We start from the raw sequence: 16,005 nt of genomic DNA, 5'->3' as shown, positions 1-16,005 counted from the left end.
GAGACGTGGGGAAAGTTGGAAGGAGGCTTAAACTTGACCTTGAAAAAGGAGATGAATAGGTGGGTTTGGAATAGCCAAGAATGGGAATGTGAGTTTTGACATCATGTGGAAGCTCCTTATGCAGGAAACAATTGGTAGATTGATACCTAAGAAGGAACCAGGAGTGATTCAGATCTATAGTGCCAAGGAGACAAGTTATTTAAATGTTGAGGATGAGGCCGGGCGCGGTGGCTCACACTTCTAATCCCAGCACTTTGGGAGGCCGAGGTGGGCAGATCACGAGGTCAGGAGATGGAGACCACAGTGAAACCCAGTCTCTACTAAAAATACAAAAAAAATTAGCCGGGCGTGGTGGCGGGCGCCTGTAGTCCCAGCTACTGGGAGAGGCTGAGGCAGGAGAATGGCATGAACCCAGGAGGTGGAGGTTGCGGTGAGCCGAGATTGCGCCACTGCACTCCAGCCTGGGCGACAGAGCAAGACTCCATCTCAAAAAAAAAAAAAAAGTTGAGGATGAGACTTTTAAAACCTAACTTGGGTTTTTGTTAATGTATACATTTTCCTAGCCTTTTTCATTCTCCCCACACTTTCCTGTGTTTTTGGATTGCTGTCCAATAACTTTTCAGTGGCACTTGGGAAGGTGCAAATGGATTGTACAGATGGGCTGTTTTGACAGTTTAAAGCGGGAATTCTTTATATTGTTTCAAGGGCAGACTTCAAACTTCCCCCTGTCTTTGTTTTTTCAAACAGAAAAAAATGAAATTTTCTATAGGAAATGATGCTGAAAACTTTGTTCTGGTAATTAACAAAAGCTAACTCAATATTCAGACAATATTACCTTGAATCTAATTGATTTGCCATTCATTTGAGGTTTCCGGGGGGAAAATTCAGGAGACAGAAATGAATGTAAAGTATCAAGTTAATGAAAACCTATTATTTTAACTTTTTGCCTGAGCTGTTCCTGAAGACCTAACAATGCTACTTTTGGCAAAGGCCAAAGTTGATGATTTTGGTTTAATGTAAAAACCTGTGAGAAAGGAGCCTAGAATGGGGAAGAGGCAGGAGGCTTTGAGCCTAGGAGACTGAGTACACGAAAAGCTTAACAGAGTATGAATAATGATAGGAAAGAGGCAATTGGGAGAAGAACCTGGCTGTCACGAAAAGTCACAGTTGGTTTGGGAAGATGCCTGCAGAGGTGCCTAGAAGCCAGTAAGTAAGGATGGTGAGCCATCCTTTCCCGCTTCCTGTTTCATTAGAGCTGTGGAGCCTCTGTGTTCCGATGTCCCCTGAATAGGGAATTGTGAGTCCATAAAAGGAAAATGTGTTAGGCAGGATGGGAAGTGTGATTAAGGCATGAGTTAAGATTTTGGTCAAGTAAAGGAGTAAGCTAGGATGGGTTTGCCCATTTTAGACGCTTGTATAGGGAATGGAAAGGGACTTTCTGAAGGAAAATAACATTAGGTCATGGTTACCTATTGTCCAAGGATGATTTAAGACATGTAAATGTAATTTAGGGCATCAGCTGGTGAATTTTCTTGTGGCTTTTAATTATATTGTCTATTTCGAGACTTGCCTCTTATCTCTCAGTGGTCAGTTCTAGATATTGGTGTAAAAAATAAGAAATAACAATTATAGGCCCTCTGCGGTGGCTCATACCTGTAATCCCAGCACTTTGGGAGACCAAGGTGGGCGGATCGCCTGAGGTCAGGAGTTCGAGGCCAGCCTGGCCAACATGGTGAATCCCTGTCTCTACTAAAAATACAAAAGTTAGCTGGGCATGGTGGTGGGCACCTGGGCAAAATAGTGAGACCTCATCTCTATAAAAACTAAATTTTTGTATTTTTAGTAGAGATGGGGTTTCACCATGTTGTTCAGGCTTGTCTTGAACTCCTGACCTCATGATCTGCCTGCCTTGGCCTCCCAAAGTACTGGGATTACAGGCATGAGCTACCACTCCTGGCCCCGTCTCTACTAAAAATATAAAAATTAGCTAGGCATGATGGTGCACGTCTGTAATCCCAGCTACTCAGGAGGCAGAGGCAGGAGAATCTCTTGAACCCGGGAGGCGGAGGTTGCAGTGAGCTAAGATCACACCACTGCACTCCAGCCTGGGCGACAGAGTGAGACTCTGTCTCAAAAAAAAAAATTAGTCTGGTGTGGTGGTGGTGAGTGCTTCTAGACCTAGTTTTGGCAGGCTGAGGCCAGAGGATCACTTAAGCCTAGAAGTTCAAGGCTGCAGTGAGCTATGATTGTGCCACTGCACTCTGGCCTGAGTGACAGATGGAAAGCCTATCTCTTAAAAAAAAAAAAAAAAAAAAAAGAAAAGAACTATCCATATAATTAGCCTTATATGGTTTCTGTTTCTTCCTTTATTTGAAATAAAACCACAAAAAACAAAATTAAAAAAAGAAAAAAAAAAAACCAGGATAATGTATTAGTCTAATTTATGAAAGTGACAACTTCATGCAGATAAATAAGACTGTATTTGAAAATTGTATCAAATGTAGACTAGGAGTATCTTAAATTTTAACTTTTTTTTTTTTTTTTTTGAGATGGAGTTTTGCTCTTGTTGCTCAGGCTGGAGTGCAGTGGTGCGATCTCGGCTCACTGCAACCTCCGCCTCCTGGTTTCAAGCGATTCTCCTGCCTCAGCCTCCCAAGTAGCTGGGACTACAGGCACGTGCCACCATGCCCAGCTAATTTTTTGTATTTTTTAGTAGAGATGGGGTTTCACCATGTTGGCCAGGATGGTCTCGATCTCTTGACCTCGTGATCCGCCTGCCTCAGCCTCCCAAAGTGCTGGAATTACAGGCGTGAGCCACCGTGCCCTGCTAACATTAACATTTTGAAAAAGTAACTATTAGAACCAGGGCCAGGAATGGACCTGAGCTCAACATGCATATATTTTGTACCTTTAAGCATCCTTTCATAGGTTTCTTTGCTTTTCTTGAAGTTGAAATACAAGCTGTTTCTTGAAGCTGAAATAAACTAGGAGTATGACAGGTTTTCTTTCTCTTTTTTTTGTAACAAAATTATTACTTCCAGCTTACATGTGAGTAATTCATTCTTATGAAAAGATTTAGTTCTCATTATAATATAGTTGTAAAAATGTCGATCACCTGTAATAACTTAAGTATTGAATTTTACCACTGTGCAGCATAGCTATTTATTTGTGTATGTGGGAGAAGAAAAAAGAGAATCTGAGCAAATATTGGAGAATACAAAACCAAACAATCAGATGAAAGCTGAGGTAATTAAGAACTTTTTTTTTTTTTTTTTTGAAATGGAGTCTCACTCTGTCGCCTAGGCTGGAGTGTAGTGGCGTGATCTTGGCTCACTGCAACGTCCACCTCTCGGGTTCAAGCGATTCTCCTGCCTCAGCCTCCTGAGTAGCTGGGATTATAGACACCCACCACCATGCCTGGCTAGTTTTTTTTTTTTTTATTTGAGGTGGAGTTTCGCTCTTGTTTCCCAGGCTGGAGTGCAATGGCACGATCTCTGTTCACCGCAACCTCCGCCTCCTAGGTTCAAGCAATTCTCCTGCCTCAGCCTCCCAAGTAGCTGAGATTATAGGCATGCACCACCACATCCACCTAATTTTGTATTTTTAGTAGAGACGGGGTTTCTCCATGTTGGTCAGGCTGGTCTGTAACTCTGGACCTCAGGTGATCCACCTGCCTCGGCCTCCCAAAGTGCTGGGATTACAGGCGTGAGCCACCGCGCCTGGCCTAGTTTTTGTATTTTTAGTAGAGACGGGGTTTCACCATGTTGGGTAGGCTGATCTTGAACTCTTGACCTTAGGTGATCTGCCTGCCTTGGCCTCCCAAAGTGCTGGGATTACAGGCATGAGCCACTACACCTGGCCTTAAGAACTTTTAAGGATTTGTGAATTCTCTGCATGTTTTCTTATGCTAGCAACCAGTTACTTTATTTTGGAAGTAGAGAACAGGTGGTGGATTACAAGAGTGAATATTCATTAAAAACTAAAGATGGACCAGGCGTGGTGGCACATGCCTGTAACCCCAGCACTTTGGGAGGCTGGGGCAGGAGGATCATTTGAGCCCAGGAGTTCGAGACCAGCCTGAGCAACATAGTGAGACCCTGTCTCTACAAAAAAACTAAAGGTGAACCAAACTAGATTATTGTGCTACCTAGGAAAACAGAAAAAGTGGTAGCTGTGAAAACAGACTAATCAGGAAAAAAAGAAGGTGATTAGACTTAAGAAATTAAATTTAAGCCTTGACCATAACATGCACCCAAGACTGAAATGAAATTTTTTCTTTTTCTTCTCTTCTTTTGTCTTTTCTTTTCTTTTTTCTTTTTTTTTTTTGAGACAGTCTTGCTCTGTGGCCCAGGCTGGAGTGCACTGGTGCAATCACTGCAACCCCAACCTCCTGGGCTCATCGGCCTTCCAAGTAGCTGGGACCACAGGCATGCGCCACCGTGCTTGGCTGCTTTTTGTAGAGATGGGGTTTCTCAGTGTTGCCCAGGCTGGTCTCAAACTCCAGGGCACAAGCAATTCTCCCACCTCAGCCTCTCAAAGTGCTGGGATTACAGGCGTGAGCCACCATGCCCAGCCCTATTTAGCCGTTCTCTGTTTTAGTTTAAATATTGGTCCTAAGTTTGAAAAGGTAATGTCATTTCCTTCTGCTTTCTAGTATATTCATTGTGTGTATTATGCTCTTTTTAAAAAAGTGTCTTTTTTTCAGTTATAAAAGCTATATGTATTTACTCTAGACAACTTAGAAAACAATAGAAAAGCATAAATAAAGTAAAAATTACTTACAACCCCTTAACTAGAAACAGTTGTTTTTATTTTATGTCCTAGTCTTTTTTTTTTTTTTTTCCCTCGTTCTTTCTCCCCAGCTGGAGTGCAGTGGTTCAATCTCAGCTCACTGCAACCTCTGCCTCCCGGGTTCAAGCGATTCTCCTGCCTTAGCCTCCCAAATAGCTGGGATTACAGGCGCCTGCCACCACACCCAGATTATTTTTTTTTTTTTGAGGCAGAGTCTCACTCTGTCGCCCAGGCTGGGGTGCACTGGTGCGATCTCGGCTCACTGCAACCTCCACCTCCTGGTTCAAGTGATTCTCTTTCCTCAGCCTCCCGAGTAGCTGGGACTAGAGACATGTACCACCATGCCCGGCTTATTTTTGTATTTTTAGTAGAGACAGGGTTTCGCCATTGTTCGCCGGGCTGATCTTGAACTCCTGACCTCTGGTGATCTGCCCGCCTTGGCCTCCCCAAAGTTCTGGGATTACAGGCATGAGCCACCGTGCCCGGCCCTTAGTCTTTTTTTTATAAGTTTGCATGAATTATTATTTATTTATTTTTATTTTTTTATTTTTGCCTGCATGAATTATTGAGAATTTATATATAATATTTTAATGCTCTTCCTGACAGAATACTTGAATGAGTGAAGAATGAGGGCTGATCTGATATGTAACGTGTGTTGAGTTGGTTTAAAGAAAATTTATTTAGGTTTTATAAAAGAAACTCAGATTTTGCCGGGCGCGGTGGCTCACGCTTGTTAATCCCAGCACTTTGGGAGGCCGAGGCGGGCGGATCACGAGGTCAGGAGATCGAGACCACGGTGAAACCCCGTCTCTACTAAAAATACAAAAAAAATTAGCCGGGCGTGGTGGCGGGCGCCTGTAGTCCCAGCTACTGGGAGAGGCTGAGGCAGGAGAATGGCGTGAACCCGGGAGGCGAAGCTTGCAGTGAGCCGAGATGGTGCCACTGCACTCCAGCCTGGGAGACAGAGCGAGACTCCGTCTCAAAAAAAAAAAAAAAAAAGAAACTCAGATTTTGCCTATATCTTCCTTAGAACATATGATCTTTGGTGGAAGAAAGCAGGTCATGAAAGTATAACATGAAATGTGCCATCACCTAGAATGGATATTGATTAAATGGTTTGAAGGTAGATCCTCCTCTTGTGCTTTTTAGGAGAAATCTATTCTAAAAATGAAAGTTATTTTTCAGTATTAATTTCTTCCTTCAATATCTATGTAATAGGTAAGATATGTTCATTTTATAGTTCAAGTATAATAAGAAACCAGTCTTTGCCTAGGAACAGTTGAGCACAGTATAGGGGATCATAACAGAAGCAAACATTAATTGAATACTTTCCATGCACTAAGTGCTGGAGAGGTAAAGGAGTAAGAATGAGCCCCTTGTCTTCAAGGAGCTCTCATTATAACCAAGTAGACAGTCAGATGGTGAGTAAATGAGCCATGGTCGATGGTGGTAGGTTCTTAGCACCATCTTTTTCCTATACAATACGTGACTTTTTTTTTTTGTCTCATGCACTTTTTTATTCTATCTGAAATAAAAGCTTAAGAAATGATTTAAGTGGGAAATTAAATGAGATAATTGATTTAGAGATGAGTTAAATGTTTGTGTTGTATTCTAACAGTTTAAGGGTTGCTAGTATTACTTTATCTATTACACTGCTAATTATCAGTTGTTTAAAGAAACTTTTGACCAGGCATGGTGACTCACACCTGTCATCCCAGCATTTTGGGAGGCCAAGGTGGGTGGATCGCTTGAGTCCAGGAGTTCAAGACCAGCCTCTGCAACGTGGTGAAACCCTATCTTTTTGTGTTTTGCAAAAACACAAAAATCTGGGTGTGGTGGCGCGTGCCTGTATTGCCAGTTGCTTGCGGGCTGAGGCAGGAGGATCACCTGAACCTTGGGAGGTTGAGGCCACAGTGAGTAGTAATCCATAATCGTGTCACTGCACTCCAGCCTGGGCCACAGAGTGAGACCGTGTCTCCAAAAAAACCAAACCAAAACAAACTTTTATCTTTTCCCTCAATAATTAGTTGCGTGTTATATCTGCTAATTTTGATCTATCTAAAATAAAATGGATACTTCTTGCCTCAAATTTTAAATAGGGGCCAGATGTGGTGGCTCATGCCTGTAACCCCAGCACTTTGGGAGGCTGAGGCAGGTGGATCAGCTGAGGTCAGGAGTTTGAGACCAGCCTGGCCAACATGGGGAAACCCCGTCTCTACTAAGACTACAAAAAATTAGCCAGGCATGGTAGCGGGTGCCTGTAATCTCAGCTACTTGGGAGGCTGAGGTAGGAGAATCGCTTGAACCTGGGAGGCAGAGGTTGCAGTGAGCCTAGATTGCACCACTGCACTCCAGTGACAGAGGGAGACTCCGTCTCAAAAAAAAAAAAAAAAAGAGAAAATCTTAAATAGATCTTAGTTTCCCTAGTTGTTTATTGAATTAGATACAAAATCTTTGATCTGGCATTGATCTAACTTGTATTTCCACTCTTAACCCCACTGCAGCTGCAGATATGCCTCATATTCTATCTAGATTGGTCTTAAACATGCCCTGCACTTCTCTGCCTTCATGGAAGACTTTTGCTGGTATTTCTTTCACTTGATATACTTTTGGCTTTTCCACCCTCTCCCTGCCCCCAGTTTCTGCTTGCCAGAATAATATCTGTTCTTCTTTCATTCATTTAACAACTATTAAGACAGTGTTCTAGGTGCTTGGATGCACCCAGTGAACAAAGTTCCCGTCATTATGGCAGTCATATTCAGTTGAGGGAGGCAAACGATAAATGCTGGTGATTAAATGCTGTGAAGAAAATGAAGTAGGTTAAGGAAATTTTTTGAAGTAGGTTAAGGAGTATTGACAATGATAGGGGGTGCTATTTTCAGTTTAACGGGGCATTCCGTTATCCCTGTGGAGAATGACAATTAGGAAGGCAAGGTCAGAAGCAGGGAGACTAATTAGAGGTGACTTTTCCAGTAATCCGGGCACAAGATGATGGTGGCTTGGAATAAGGTGGGAAGTTGCTGGATTCTGGATATATTTCTAAGATGTAGACAACAGAATTTCCTGATGGACTGGATGTGGAATGTGAGAGAAAGGAGTTGAAGATGATTCTGAGATTTTTGTTCTGAACAACCAGAATGATGGAGTTGTCATTAACTGAGGTGGAAAAGGCCGTGGGAAGGGCTAATTCTAATGGGGAGGAGATCAGGAGTTTAGTTTTTTGACATGTTAAATTCAAATTTGTTAATACCTCATAAAACCTATTGTCTACTTGGAGAGGCATATGTTAAAGAAACATATAAATAAGGACAGTACGTTATTATATCAAAGAAAAGAACAGGGCAACTTGAGAAAGAATGACAGGACCCAAGAATGACAGGAAACCCAATTTAGATGGAGGCTCAGTGAGAGCTTTTCTGAGAAAATGACATGTAGGATGAGTAGTATTTAGAATGAGGGGAAAAGCATTCTAGGTTGAAGGAATCAGCATGTGTAAAGGCTGGAAATAGTCAATTAAGGGTGTGACTGGAAAATAGAGAACAAAAGTGAGCAGTAGAGTGAGGGATTGACAGGGGCCACATCATGGAGGGCCTTGTATATCATGTGAATTTTGTCCTTAGTAGAAATGGCAGTTCTCAGATGGGTTTAAGTGAGGGAGCTTCAGAATTAGAGTTACATCTTAAGATGAGTAGCCTGGCTCTGTGGAAAATGAATTTAAGGGAGGCAAGAGTGGCAATAAGGACAACTATTTGGAGGCCATTGCAATCAAGAAAGGTGATGGTGACTTGGATTAGGGAGGTGATGGAGAGAAGAGAATGGATTTGAGATAGATTTTGGAAGTAGTGTCAATAGGAAGATATATAAGGAGGTATGTGAGAGAGAAAAGTGTGAGAAATGACTTGGGTTTGTAATTAGAGTCACTGGTCAAGAGTTGCTGTTCATGGAGAGGGAGGAGGAGCAGACAGAGTTCAAGTTTTGACTTGTTGAGTGTAAGATGGCTGAGATGTCAAATGGAGATGTTGGTAGAAAGTTGGATATACAGATCTGTTCAGAAAGAAGTCTAGGCAGGATAGAGACATTTGGGACTTGATGACATATATATGTCATACTTGATGACATATATGTATATATGACATACACACACATATAATATTTGGTATTTAAAGTGTATGAGGCTGGATGTGGTAGCTCACACCTATAATCCCAGCACTATGGAAGGCTGAGGTGGAAGATTTGCTTGAGGCCAGGAGTTTTTGACCAGTCTGGGCAACATAGCAAGACCCCATCCCTGCAAAAATAAAAATAAAAAATCAGCTGGGCGTGATGTCATATGCCTATAGTCCTAGCTACTTCAGGAGGCTGAGGCAGGAAGGATCACTTGAACCTAGGAGTTAGAGGCTACAGTGAGATATGATCATGCCACTGCACTGCCAGATGACGGAGTGAGACTGTCTCTAAAGAAAAAAACAAGTGTATGAGATCATTGTGTGGATGAGTAAAGAGTAAGGAAAATGCCTAGAAGCAAGTTCTGAAGAACTCTAAACTAGAGGTTGGATAATGGAGGAGAAGCTAGACAAGGAGAACAAAGAGGAACTGTGGGAGAACAGTAGTGAGTGATGAGAGGAAAACTACTAGAGTGAGGTAGGAAGAAGCTGGGAGAGGTTTGTAAGGAGGGAGTGACCAGTTGTATCAAGCTGAGTGTTTGTTGGATTTAACACCCTGGAAGTTACTGGCAACCTTAGTAGTAACCGCTTTGGTGGAGTAGTGGTGGTGGGGAAGTCATAATACAGCGGGTAGAAGAATGAAATAGGAAGTAAGAGACTGGAGTCAGTGTATAAAGCCAACTCTAACAAGAAACTTGGCTATGTAGAAGAGACAGGATGATAGCTGTAAAGGGGGATACATATGAAGGGAAGGCTTTAAAAAGTATAAGCTGTAAGAGCTGGGTTGAATGCTGATTTATTAGAGAAAAAGGTGGAAAATTAAACAGACATGGTTTAATGGATGTCCTTCAAGGAATCTCCCAAATGGCCACCTATTCCACTAGGTCCCCCTCAGTGGTATGTATTGCTTCTTTGTATGAATTTTCATAAACTTTCCCCCCGACTTCTTTACTTGAGGCCAAGTAAACTCTGTGAGGAAGAGATTTTGTTCTTCATCTTTGTATAAGCCAGACTGTCCAACGCTATGTTTTTTTGAAGATCCAGCTAAGACAGGTTCTTCCATTTCCTGACCCCCACACTCTGCAAGTGCAAAAACCATTTTGTTGCTCTCTACTAAAGAAAGAATTGGCTGGGCATGCTGGCTCACTCCTGTAATCCCAGCACTTTGGGAGGCTGGTGGGCAGATGACCTGAAGTCGGGAGTTCGAGACCAGCATGACTAATATGGAGAAACCCCGTCTCTATTGAAAATACAAGTATTAGCCGGGCGTTGTGGCGCATGCTTGTAGTCCCAGCTACTTGGGAGGCTGAGGCAAGAGAATCACCTGAACCTGGGAGGCGGAGGTTGCAGTGAATTGAAGTCATGCCACTGCACTCCACCACAGAGCGAGACTCTGTCTCAAAAAAAAAGAAGTTCAAATCTATAGTCTGGCATTCAAGTCTATGGCCTTCATAGTCTAGCTCCAATTAATTGAACAAATTTATCTCCTACTTGTCCTGGGTCTTACAGTCCGGCTAAATTGAACTCTTCTTTGTTTACATGTGAGCTATCTTGTTTCCCTGAAGCAACCTTTCCCATCTCTTCCATTCCCATTTGTTTAAACTCCATAATCCTGTAAACCTCCATTTAAATGTGTCTCCCTTTGTTAATCCTTCAAGATTCATATTTCATGCCTCTTATATGACTCTTTGGTTATCTATTTTGTTGATAGTTTTGCAGGTATGTCTTATCTTTGCTATAATAAAGTAAGCTCCAGGAGAGTAGATTCCTTGTCTTATTCATCTTTGCATCCACCACAATATTTAGTAGATTGTCTGCCTCATAATAGGCTTTCAGTAAGTCTTATTGAATGAGTAAATGCACTTAAGTATAGTTGATAGACCTTAACCTACTGCTAATAAATTATAGTTGGCTAAAAATATTCTTTATAAGTGCTGTGCTTTGGAAAAGGATCATCTGCTTAGCAGCACTGTTTGGCGGGTAGTTGTTGCCCAGGCTGGAGTGCAATTGCACAATCTCCGGCTCACCGCAACCTCCACCTCCCAGGTTCAAGCGATTCTCCTGCCTCAGCCTCTCAAGTAGCTGTGATTACAGGCATGTGCCACCACACCTGGCTAATTTTGTATTTTTAGTAGAGATGGGGTTTCTCCATGTTGGTCAGGGTGGTCCCGAACTCCCAACCTCAGGTGATCCGCCTGCCTTGGCCTCCCAAAGTGCTGGGATTACAGGCGTGAGCCACCACGCCTGGCCGAGGCTCACACTTGTAATCCCAGCACTTTGGGAGGCGAGGCAGGTGGATTGGGTTTCCAGCCTGGACAACATGGTGAAACCCTGTCTCCACAAAAAATGCAAAAATTAGCTGTGTATTGAAGCACATGCCTATGGTCCCAGCTACTTGGGAGGCTGAGGTGGGAGGATTGCTTGAGCCCGGGAGACGACGTTTGTGGTGAGCCAAGATGGTGCTACTTTACTCCACCCTGGGAGACAGAGCAAGACCCTATCTCAAGGAAAAAAAAAAAAAAAATCATACTCTGGTATCTTCTGGCATTTCACAGAAGGGCATCTGGATTCCTGCCAAAATTGATTTTTTTGTCTTTTATTAAAAATAATCTTTCAAGCAAATTTGAGATTCACCACTAAAGCCCTAAATTCCTTTTTATTTACTTTGTGTTTTAACTCTCTCTCACTGCAGGTTTGTTGTTGTTGTTGGTGGTGGTGGTGGTGGTGGTTTTTTGGTAAATACAGAGACTACAAATTTAAAAAATCTTTCATTAAACATGTCTTTTACTAAGTGCCTACTAGGAGCTGCTCTAAGCTCTGGGAAGCGAGAAAATGTACCCTCAGGTGTCAGTAATGCATGAGCTATAAGGAGGGCGTACTATACACCATTATCTTAGATAGGATAATATTTTCTGCTGGAGTTATTGTAACTCACTGACTGGGAGGCCTTTTCACTTCTAGGAAGACCTGGTTTTCCTATATTTAGAATAGATACTGTTCCCATTGACTTGGTTTTCTGTTGGATTTCTTAAATGCATGAGATAGAAGAAGTATATATGGAAAAGCATTTCATATTTAATTGAAATAATATATACACTTATGGAGTGCTTTCTATGTGCCAGGCACTGTGTTAACTACATTACATCTATGAAATGTTAACTCATTTGATTGTTACTCAATAAAATGTTTGCTGAAGGAATATATAGAAGCTTTTATTTTTTCCGTGCACAGGCTTAATTTCAGAGGAGGTTGGGAGGAAAAGAAGAAATAAAAGATCACAGGATTGGGAAAAAGCAAATGCCTAACAAGAAGCCAGAGAAATAGGTCGAGAGGGTGATGCAAATGACTGGGCTCAGTTCATATTTTAGATTGAAATAAACAGATTTGTTTTTCCTTGCAAAGTAAAAAAGATTTAAGGGAGAGTCTGCAACTATGTTTTGACCCTGAGCATGTGGCTTGATAGCCATTAAGATTAGGAGTGTTGAGAGCAGCTATTGTCCTGATGACTCAGCAGGAACCCCTGTGTTAGATTATACTGTTGCCTCAGTGTTGCACGTAAAAAGTTTTTTATATCTTTTGAAATATTTGAGATCATAGATCCCAAAATCAGAGCCAGGGATGATTGTTTACTTGAAGTATCATTTGTATTTTTCTTTCCTTCTTTTTTCTTTCTTTCTTTTCTTTTCTTTCTTTCTTTCTTTCTTTCTTTCTTTCTTTCTTTCTCTCTTTCTCTCTTTCTCTCTTTCTCTCTTTCTCTTTCTCTCTTTCTCTCTCTCTCTCTCTCTCTCTCTTTCTTTTCTTTCCTTTCTTTCTTTCTTTCTTGACAGAGTCTTGCTCTGTCACCTAGGCTGGAGAGCAGTGACTCCATCTTGGCTCACTGCAACCTCCACTTTCTGGGTTCAAGCAATCCTCCTCCCTCAGCCTCCCAACTAGCTGGGATTACAGGCGCCCACCATCACACCCGGCTAATTTTTAAACATTTTTTAAATTTTAAATTAAAATTTTTTTTCTTTTGAGATGGAGTCTCGCTCTGTTGCCAGGATGGAGTGCAGTGGCGCGATCTCAGCTCACTGCAGCAGCCTCCGCCTCCTGGGTTCAAGCTATTCTCCTGACTCAGCTTCCTGAGTAGTTGGGACTATAGGTGTGCCACCACGCCCAGCTAATTTTTGTATTTTTAGTGGAGACAGGGTTACACCATGTTGGCTAGGATGGTCTCGATCTCTTGACCTCCTGTTCCACCCACCTTGGCTCCCAAAGTCCTGGGATTACAGGTGTGAGCCACCACGCCCGGCCTGTGTTTTTAATAGAGACAGGGTTTCACCATGTTGGCGAGGCTGATTTTGAAATCCTGACCTCAAATGATCCACCTATCTTGGCCTTCCAAAGTGCTAGGATTATAGGCATGAGCCACTGTACCTTTTTTCTTTTTTTTAGATATCAGGTCTTGCTATGTTGCCCAGAGTGTTGTTTTTGTTTTGTTTTGTTTTGTTTTGTTTTTTTGAGACGGGGTCTCACTCTGTCACCCAGGCTGGAGTGCAGTGGCACAATCTCAGCTCACTGCAACCTCCGTCTCCTGGGCTCAAGTGATTCTTGTGCCTCAGCTTCCTTAGTAGCTGGGACTACAGACACGTGCCACTGCAACTGGCTAATTTTTTTGTATTTTCAGTAGAGACAGAGTTTCGCTATGTTGGCCAGGCTAGTCTTGAACTCCTGGCGTCAAGTGATCCGCCCACCTTGCCCTCCCGAAGTGCTGGGATTATAGGTGTGAGCCACCACACCTCTATTTCTATCTAGGTGCTGAAATAGTTTCTTTTGCAGTTGAAGATCATTAGAATTAATATTTCAAGTAGGCAATTGAGTCATCATAATGGAAGACTGGATCTTTAGTGTTATGTTGTTAGAGTATGCAGTGTCCAATCTTTTGGCTTCCCTGGGCCACACTGGAAGAAGAAGAATTGTCTTGGGCCACACAAAAAATACACTAACAATAGCTGATGAGCTAAAAAAAAAAAAAAAAAAAAAAAAAGAAAGAAAAAGCAAAAAAACCTTATAATGTTTTAAGAAAGTTTATGGATTTGTGTTGGGCTTCATTCAAAGCGGTCCTGGGCCACATGTGGCCCACAGACCTCAGGTTGGACAAGCTTGATGTAGTGGCTAAGAGTGTGGACTCCCAAGCCATGTGACCTGTGTTTGAATCCTAGTTCTACCCTTCACTAGTTGCCTTGGTGTCCTCACTGGGGTAATCTTGGGCTTTTGTAAAGATTATAAGAGTTAATATAAGAAAAGCCCTTAGAGTCTAACTCATGGTAAGCCTTGTTTGCTTACTACTTTGCCTTTAGGAATGTAGAATTAAGACCATGTTGGCTTGGCCTGTGGTTAGTTTATATATTCAATATACCATATGTGTTTTCAACCTCCAGGATTAGAAGCATCTGCCGGACTGCCACTACCACCAGGTGGGAACTTTTCATTCTTTATCAAAAGAGCAGGGTTAGTACAAAAAAAGTTCAAGGTTAAGCTTGAATTTGCTCTTGAATTAACTTCAGTGAACTCTGATCCTGTTGACACTTACTAGGTAACTAAAGGACAGTCAGATTGGACTCTGCCATCTTAGTCCGTCGGCCTCAGCAGCTGTTTCTGGACTTGTAGCTAAAGCTTGAGAGTCCATTACTAGTGAGAATGTTTTTCTTTTTTTCCTCTCTCTCTTTTTTTTTAATGTGAAAGCACAAAAGAAGTAAAGAGGAATAATCTATGACATAGGATCTTAATTGGTTCTGTACAAATACTCTTAATTAAAATTTTTAAATTAAAATAATACATATATATATTTTTTTTTGACATGGAGTTCCGCTGTGTCGCCCAGGCTGGAGTGCAGTGGCATGATCTCGGCTAACTACAACCTCTGCCTCCCGGGTTCAAGCAGTTCTCCTGCCTCAGCCTCCCGAGTAGCTGGGATTACAGGCGCTTGCCACCACGCTTGGCTAATTTTTGTATTTTTAGTAGAGACAGGGTTTCTCCATATTGGTCAGGCTGGTCTTGGACTCCTGACATGAGGTGATCCGCCCTCCTTGGCCTCCCAAAATGTTGGGATTACAGGTATGAGCCACCACGCCCAGCCAAAATTTTCATTTTTTTAAGATATGGGGATCTTGCCGTGTTGCCCAGGTTGGTCCCAAATTCCTGAACTCAAGTAATCCCCTTGTGGTGGCCTCCCAAAGTGCTGGGTAAAAGTACTTTTGAATTATGGATTTTGGCTTCCTGTGCTACCAAATTTCACTATTTCTTGATTTTTGTGGTATTCACCTTTACAGTTGAACAGGTCATATATTAACTAGCCTTTATCTAATGCTTTCTTTAAAGGAAATGTAGACGTGCTTATATTTTTAACACATCTACATTTCTCTTAAAGAGAAGAAGAGATTAAGCTCTTTTTATTTAATTTGTCTGGAAGAAGTTGAGATAGTGTAGATCTACAGGTTTTATATTTAGTAATTTTTAGGAGTAAAAACGAAGTCTCCTAATTTTTCTAGACTCTAAGATTATTGTTTTTAGACTTTTTCATCTTATACCACAATGGGATGATAAAGCTTAAAACATTAGCATGTCGGCGGGGCGCGGTGGCTCACGCCTGTAATCCCAGTACTTTGGGAGGCTGAGGCGGTTAGTCAGGAGTTCGAGACCAGCCTGGCCAACATGGTGAAACCCCATCTCTACTCATAATACAAAAATTAGGAGGCATGGTGGCATGTGCCTGTAGTCCCAGCTACTCGGGAGGCTAAGGCAGAAGAATCACTTGAACCCAGGAGGTGGAGGCTGCAGTGAGCCGAGATTGTGCCACTGCACTCCAGCCTGGGCGACAGAGAGAGACACTGTCTCACCAAAAAAAAAAAAAAAAAAAAAAGATAACTTTAGCATGTCTGTAATTGGTAGATATAATCTCTATCATTTGTTTAATGATAATTAAAACAAAAATAGCTGGGCATGGTGGCACATGCCTGTGGTCTCAACTACTAGTGGGGCTGAAGCAGGAGGATTGCCTGAGCCTAGGAGA

The 16,005-nt window shown here is 42.1% G+C and overlaps 1 protein-coding gene across 2 annotated transcripts in view; it reads left to right on the top strand.

Moving 5' to 3' along the window:
- The window catches only part of CLIC4 (chloride intracellular channel 4), a 95,079-nt gene that overhangs the window by 8,649 nt on the left and 70,425 nt on the right, over positions 1 to 16,005 (top strand). The gene's annotated exons all lie outside the window — the stretch shown is intronic.

The sequence above is a fragment of the Symphalangus syndactylus genome, chromosome 22 (genome assembly GCF_028878055.3).
Source record: "Symphalangus syndactylus isolate Jambi chromosome 22, NHGRI_mSymSyn1-v2.1_pri, whole genome shotgun sequence".
In the NCBI taxonomy this organism is placed as follows: Eukaryota; Metazoa; Chordata; class Mammalia; order Primates; family Hylobatidae; genus Symphalangus; species Symphalangus syndactylus.
The sequence above is the reverse complement of the archived record's forward strand: the minus strand, read 5'-3'. Positions and strand labels throughout refer to the sequence as shown.